We start from the raw sequence: 8561 nt of genomic DNA on the forward strand, positions 1-8561 counted from the left end.
CGGGTAAGTGAAGTCCCCTCTTTTTGTCCTATTCATTATTGTGACTTCCCCCCTGCTGATGTTGGACTCTCAGCCCAGCTACCATCCTAAGTGGGGCTACTTCCTCAGTCACTCTCTTCAAATTGGCCCTGGAGGAGAATAAACTGGAATATATAGGCTTGATTCCTAGTTCCACGACCATATTACACCCAACAATTGTTTCATTGTAACATACTTCTCAAGCAGAGTCCACGTTTGTGTGACTGGGAGCCAGAGGGTCCTCAAGAGATCCTCATAGAAGGATGATAAATAAAGTGACAGACAGAAGACAGAATGCTCACACCTGGCCCAGGCCCTGGTCCGGTTAATATCCTGCCTTGTCTTTCACACTATGCTTTCTACTCCCAATAGAGACATGAAACAGCAGATGAGGGAAAATGCCTTGGGTCAAATAAAACAGCATGGATAAAAGGCCTTATGTGCGTAGACCCACTCTTCTCTGGGCCTTGGCTGCAAATCCAGATTCTAGCACCTGCATCTTCCCAAGGCAAAAGGAAGTTGTGAAGGTCAAGAATAAACTCAAGAGTTTTCACCTTAAGAGGCACTTGCTACTTAGGGTGTTATCGTCCTACCCATAGTCAACAGTTATTTTTCAGTAGGTGCTATTTGTGGGACATAGTGCTAGGCAGGCACGGGGGGACACACAGGGTTAGCAAGACCTTGCCCTTGCCCTTGAGGGGCATATGGCAATGCTACTTAAAGGGGGCTTCATGGACCACAGCCTGGTTGCATATTGTTTGAGATCCATCTTCAATGACTAAGTAGAGAAATTGAGAGTAAGCATTTAGGAACTCGAATAGTAGGTAATGTTATATCTGTTGAATCTAATAACAAAAATTCAGGTTTGCGTTGTATGTCTTATTTTTACTTTACTTTCTGCAAATTCAGTGCTTAGTGTACTTCATAAAGACAAGCGTCTACAACAGATTGGAAATTTTAAAAACCAACTTGTCCTTAACCATAGACAATTGGAACAGCACTAGTCTAATGTACACATGACTAAATAAAAGGAAGGTAAAGATAAACGTCTTAAAAAGCTAAACTAGTTCAATGTTATAGAGGGGGAGAAAGATTATAAGAAAGGTGTGTGCAAAGGTACAGGATTTCACGAAGTTGTGAAGATCCCCCTTCCCAAGCTGAGTAAAATTAAACCAAAAGAAGTAAAAACAACAAAGAAATTATTCACACTAATAGCAGAAATGGTCTCAATGGTATGGCATACATATCCAGATGTATCATTTGGGTCTGAAACTATTGGGACCAAATGTAGTGAAGATTCTAAAAATCAGAACAGGGTTTCCTTCTGCAAGAAATGATAGGTAATAAATTTATCATTGAAAATAAGAAAATTCTCAGAAATACCCACTGATGTCTCACACTAGACAGGGATTGGGACTGGAGCTATGGGAAGGTCCCAGAGTAAGCTCCTCAATGTGCCTTCTGGAGCCACCTTTCTGCATCCTGTAAACAATATTCTGAGGCTACAGAGGTGGAACTATAGGAGGAGATAAACTTTGTAATAGTTTAGCAGGTAGTAGAAACCAAGTAAGTAATAATATCCTTGCAGCAAGTGTTTCATCTGAAGCCTGGCAGCAAAAGAGGAGGTTTAAAGAGAAAAATGTCCGAAACCACACCAAATCAAATGCTTACTAGATACAGCATTTCTCTGAAGCGCAAATTCCATTAAAGAGCCTGCTTATGCTACAGACGGAAAAAATTTAAATCTGGGAGACACCTACCCTTTGAGATGGAATCCACTCTGTCTTCACTGAGGTGGATTCTGATGCAGGAGTGGCAGTAAAACTAGAGATAAATCAAAGAGGGCAAGTTACCAATGACAGAGACTGCCTTTCCCTGGGAAGCTGAGGGACAATCAACATTCCTGGATCTCATGTTATAAGAGAAGAATTCACAGATTTGAAGTGAACATCCTTTTTCTGGCAAATAGGAAGACCAGTTACCTGCCTTTTTAAATGAACAAGAAAAAAATAAAAGGCAAAGGAGGAAAGCGAAAGAAGACAAATTGGCATGTTTCTGATATCAACATTTTGTCTCCTAGTCAACCCTCCAAGCCCCACTAAAGGAAAAGAATATAGCATAAACAGTGAGAGAGGGTAGGCTGGGCAGAAGAGGGAAAGAAAGAGGGGGGGATCATTTCTTTTAATTTTAATTTTGAAAATGACAACTAAATTCACAAATAAATTCTAAATCACATGGATGAAATAAATGGCCAAAATGTGATAAGAAAATAAGTTATGATGAATAAGGATTTAGCAGTACTTAGAAAAAACTGAGAAGAAAAGAAATGCTTTTATAGGACGCAACACTGCATCAAACCAAGAAAGCAAGAAGCACAACTATCGCCACAAAAAAAAGCACATTTGAAAAATGAAGGAAACATAACTGTGTTAGTCTGTTTTCATGCTGCCGATAAAGACATACCCAAGACTGGATAATTTATAAAGAAAAAGGTTTAATGGGCTCACAGTTCCACGTGGCTGGGGAGGCCTCAGAATCATGGCGGAAGGCAAAGGAGGAACAAAGTCACATCTTACATGGCAGCGGGCAAGAGAGCATGTGCAGGGGGGACTACCTTTTATAAAACCATCAGATCTCCTGAGACTTATTCACTATCACAAGAATAGCACGGGAAAGACCCACACCCTTGAGTCAATTACCTGGCACCAGGCCCCTCCCACAACATGGAGGAATTATGGGAGCTACAATTTGAGATTTGGGTGGGGACACAGCCAAACCATATCAATAGCATATGACTAGAAATAAATTTATAAATTGTAAATAAGAATCGCAGATATGAAAGGAAATACAATATATATACACATATGCATATTCTGTCTGTTTACTATATATTGTAATACTTTAATATATTGACCTGAGTCTACACTCTGAAAAGTCTCATAGGTCCTGGAAAAATGAATGCACATCAACCAATGCTGAGAAAAAAATTGAGTAAAATTACTGTACTTTAATAATAAAGAATTCTATAAGTGCGTATATATAGTAGACAAGTCACTTCAGAAAAGAGACCAGGTACATTTCTCATGGAATTAGATACCAGAAGGTAATGACGGCTGCAGCTAAAGGCATGGGTTGTAGGGATGTGCACTCCTGGCTTGGCCACTCACTTGCTATGTGACCTTGCTGTACTATCAGTTACCTGAACTTTCTGGTTTGCAGTATCCTCATGTATAAGCAAGGATGACTCTATGCTAAAAATAACCACTGCATACTTTTCTAACTCCAGAGAATCCAGAAATGGTAACACAAAAGACCATCTATCAAAAGAGAGCCAAAAAATTACCACCAAGGCATCAAAATACACAAAGGAAAACTTGCTGGAAATATAAGGAGAAACACTAAGAAACATAACGGGAGGGGTGACTCACAAGCCTTTGTCAGGTCAAGCAGAAAACAAGTCAATAAGGCAGAGTGGAAATAGTATAATTAGTAAAATTGCCCTACTAGGTATATATCTACTTGATGTTCTACAACAAAGAACACATATCTGTGAATTCAAAAAACATTTTTAACACGTTCAAAATTACTTCTAAAAAATACCAAAAAGCAAAAATAGTACAGACCACATTTTTAATCATATGCAACAAAAGACAAAATATAAAAAAGAACAAACACTACAAGCAACAAACCTCCTGACCAAGAAATGAAATTTTTTTTACAAGCCTTTACAACATCTCTAATGTGAAAGAGAACATCAAAACCACAAATTCAAAACATATAGAAAACAAAATGAGAACATTTTACCCCAAATTTAATAGACTATAGCAAAACTAATAAAGTAAAAATTCATCCTCACACATATTTAATTAATAAAATGAAAGTGTAGAAATAGTAAGATGAGCAACCCCTCAGAAACAGAGAAAAAAGCCTGTAATCTCAGCACTTTGGGAGGCCAAGGTGGGCGGATCACAAGTCAGGAGATGGAGACCATCCTGGCCAACATGGTGAAACTCCGTCTCTACTAAAAAAATACAAAAAATTACCCACGCGTGGTAGTGCACACCTGTAGTCCCAGCTACTCAGGAGGCTGAGGCAGGGGAATTGCTTGAACCCAGGAGGCGGTGACTGCAGTGAGCCGAGATCGTGCCACTGCACACTCCAGCTTGGGTGACAGAGTGAGACTCTGTCTTAAAAAAAAAAAAAGAGAGAGAGAGAGAGAGAAAACATTATGAAAATAAGAGAGTGGAAAGGAGGAATTAATAGAGGTAAAATAGAAATTGATATAGTAGAAAACACAAAAAAAATAGAGACATGCCAACTCCAATAACTGATCATTTGTAAGCCCAATGAAACAGATAAACCAGTAGCTGGTTTAATCAATGACCGAAGGAGACACAGCTACATGCTCAACATTAAGAAAGTGAAATGAACTGAACACAAATTTAGACTAATAAAAACCAATAAGTATGTGAAAAAATGTTCAAGGTCACCAATAATTATATTAATATAAACAAAACCAACATTGAAATAATATTTTTAGCCAGGAGATTGGCAAAGATATGGCAGTATCTAAATCAGAGAAGGGTGTGGGGCAGTGAGATCTCTTTTGAACTCTTGATCAGAGTGAAAATCCCTAGATACTTTCTGGAGGACAGTTTGGCAATATTTATCAAATTTTTGAATGTGTGTGGGCTTTGACCAAATAACTCTACTCATAAGGATATGTTCTAAAAAGAAAAACACACACTTACATGGGCAGTACAAACAGCAAAGCTCAATATTCAATGTTCAATAAAATTCATACCACTTTAAAATGATGTAGCAGATTTACATTTACTGACTTGAAAAGATACCTACAATATGTTAACCATAAAATGAAGTATGTGAAATGTGAAATAGTAAATTCAAAAACAAATATTTGAGTACTTACTGAGTGCCAGACACCCACTGAGGCATTGTGAGAAGCAGCAATGAACAAGACAGAGGAAGTTCCTGCTCTCATTGAGGATAGAACAAAAGCATAAGCCCACACTACCACATGACATGTGTCTGGGGAAAATGGTGGCCAGGGGTAAACAATGTTACCTATTTCGTAGGATTTGGGGTAATTTCTACTTTCTTGTTCACCCTCTTTTTACTGTTTTAAAGTTTTTAAATGCACATGCATGATTATTTTAATTAGAAAAAAGTTATTTTCTGAGAGGTGTAGAAATCGTGTGTGGTGAAGGGCACAGGTGGACTTGGCATTTGAGTGGTGCTAGAAAATGAGGGTAGAATTCACATTTATCAGACTGAAGTGGCCATTTCCCATTATGATCAATATATTATCATTAGTAACCATGTTTAAAATAAGAGCAACATGACTTTCCATATAAACACACAATGAATCTCAGACAAAATTTCATGTCTAGATGTAGCAGATCCAGAAGTCATCTGAGTCCTCATTTTCCACAGATAAATATAAAAATCAATTAACTAATTAACTACAATTTTTGTGAATCATTCACTTCACAGTTTCCCTAGCTGGGATGAAAGAGCCAGCAGCAAACTCCTGTGTAGTTCCAGGTGGTGGCAACCCCACCACAACACTGGCAACTTCCTAGAGTTCCTAACCTCTTCCCATTTGACAAAGCCATAAAATATTTGAACAAGAAAAGAATGCATGCTTTAGTTCAACTTATTTTCATGTTTGACTTTAACTTTGAGAATAGACACTCAGTATTTTGATGTTGACATCTGTTTTATGTTTTGGCTTTTCTTTTCTTTTTCTTTCTTTTTTTTTTTTTTTTGAGACAGAGTTTCACTCTTGTTGCCCAGGCTGGAGTGCAGTGGTGCATCTCGGCTCACTGCAACCTTGGCTTCCCGGGTTCAGGTGATTGTCCTGCCTCAGACTCCCGAGTAGCTGGGATTACAGGCATGCGTGAGCCACCAGGCCTGGCCATGTTTTGGTTATTCTTTTTTTTTTTTTTTTTTTTTTTTTTTTTTTTTTGAGGCGGAGTCTCGCTCTGTCGCCCGGACTGGAGTGCAGTGGCCAGATTTCAGCTCACTGCAAGCTCCGCCTCCCGGGTTTCCGCCATTCTCCTGCCTCAGCCTCCCGAGTAGCTGGGACTACAGGCGCCCGCCACCTCGCCCGGCTAGTTTTTTTGTATTTTTAGTAGAGACGGGGTTTCACCGTATTAGCCAGGATGGTCTCGATCTCCTGACCTCGTGATCCGCCCGTCTCGGCCTCCCAAAGTGCTGGGATTACAGGCTTGAGCCACCGCGCCCGGCCTTTTTGGTTATTCTTAAAGGTACACTTCAATTGATGTGAAGTCCTCAACTTTTGGATAACATCTGTCATTTGAACCACAAAACTGTCTTGGCTTCCCTGGAAGCCCATCACAGAAATAATGGGGTTCACTGCCTTCCTCAACACCACATCCATTTGTGTTTTTTATAAGGTTGACATTAATATTAGAATGCCCTGCCGCTACTGTCTTCTGAAAGCCATCTGAAACTTAATGGCCTGGATCTGAGGCGTAGCTCAGGGCAGAAGATTCTCTTCAGCACTCATGTTTCTGCATTACATTGGAGAACCTCTGTTCTATCATTTGAGAACAAAGAGCTCACATTCAACCCATCTACCCCCATTCAACCTTAGAAACAAAAAGGGGATACATATCATAGGTTTCTTAAAGTAAAATTAGAGAAAGGCATGAGAACGCAAGCTTCAAAAATAATGAATTGTACTCTGCTATAATAGTTAAGCCTGAGGGGAAAACAAAAGAAGCTTAAACAAGAAAAATATTTTATTTCAAAAAGATAAGAAATGGGAAGTTAGAGAATCTAGACCACTTCACATAATCATCACATACTCTGTTCCATCATCACTAGGGTAGGCACTTGTCTTCATGGTAGAAGATGGCTGCAGGGATTCCAGCCATTTCACTGGCATTCCAGACAGCAGAATGAAGGAAAGAATAGAAGGTGATCTTCTCTCCCTTTTCAGGTAACTTCCCATAAATCCCGCACAATTCTGTCTAAATCTTAATTTAGTTACTTGGTGCATCAATTTACAAGTTAGGTTAGCAGAAGCAATTTTATTAACCAGGTGGTGATGTGCCAGGTAAAAATAAGGGCTCTTATTAATGAGGCAGAATGAAAGAATGGATATCAGGAGACAACATGTGGACACATGCAAGCACATGTATGCATAATTTTAAGGACTATTACCAAAGTTCTTTTTAGAGAAGGAGCTATCACTATTTAGTCACCACAATGTCCCACTTGTGTATGAAAAGACAGGGCCCAGGTCAGCATCTGGAAAAAGAAAGCAAATCCAAAGTAGGATTGAATTTCAGATAGGAAGAATCTGAGTTTTGTTGTGCCCAAGAAAGAGATGGGGAGAAGGGCACTAAAAATATAGGAAGGAGCCAGAGAACTTTGAGAGATGGCACAGTAAGTTTTTAAAAGAAAGAGGAGGAAGGCCGGGCGCAGTGGCTCAAGCCTGTAATCCCAGCACTTTGGGATCACGGGTGGATCACGAGGTCAGGAGATCGAGACCATCCTGGCTAACACTGTGAAACCCCACCTCTACTAAAAAATACAAAAAAACTAGCCGGGCGAGGTGGCGGGCGCCTGTAGTCCCAGCTACTCGGGAGGCTGAGGCAGGAGAATGGCATGAACCCGGGAGGCGGAGCTTGCAGTGAGCTGAGATCCGGCCACTGCACTCTAGCCCGGGCGACAGAGCGAGACTCCGTCACAAAAAAAAAAAAAAAAAAAAAAAAGAAAGAAAGAAGAGGAAATAAAGAAGGAAGGATAAAGAGAAGGGAGGAGAGAAGGAGAGGAGGAGTGCTAAATGGTAAAATAACTAAATAGATTTGTAGAACAGAGATGGCCACTATGCAAACCCACTTCCATCTGCCCAAACTTAGCTAATTCACGAAGGCCCTGTGGAGGAGGTATGTGCTGAAGAGGGAGGGTAGAAATCTAGAAAGAGGGCTAGGAAGGTCCCTTAGCCAGGTAAGTGTATCCAACAGAAGACAGTGTCTGTGAGACAACATTAACCAGAAGCAGGAGTTTTGAGATGAACGTAAGAGAACAACAGACCCCTCAGGAAGTCATGGAAATCTTGGGGGCTCTGAAGAACAGATGTACCACCAGTCCCAAAATGGAATTTTCAGCGAATTCTCACTTCCATGTGAGTTAAGTTGTTATCAAACGTCAACTTTCCTCTCCTGCCAATCTCTCAATAGGCTTATGAGGAGGATGGAGAAATGTTTATTGGGGCTTCAATAAAATATAAGCTTTATAATATAAAACAGCAAAGTTAAATGCCATACAGCTGGTTAGTGGTTCAACCAGAACCAGAGGCTGTGTTTCTCATGTCGTCTTTAAATTAGGAAGGAAATAGGTGTCACGATCTCATCAACTGAGAGACAGTTCCGAGCGATGCACTCAAATGCATGACTGATCCTGGGCTTGGCAGAAAGAGTACCCTGATTGATTAGTGATGTCTGCTCTGTGCTTTGGCTGTGGGAGCTTCAGTTGACATGCATTAGATC

The sequence above is a fragment of the Trachypithecus francoisi genome, unplaced genomic scaffold, assembly GCF_009764315.1.
Source record: "Trachypithecus francoisi isolate TF-2019V2 unplaced genomic scaffold, Tfra_2.0 Lachesis_group0, whole genome shotgun sequence".
Lineage (NCBI taxonomy): Eukaryota > Metazoa > Chordata > Mammalia > Primates > Cercopithecidae > Trachypithecus > Trachypithecus francoisi.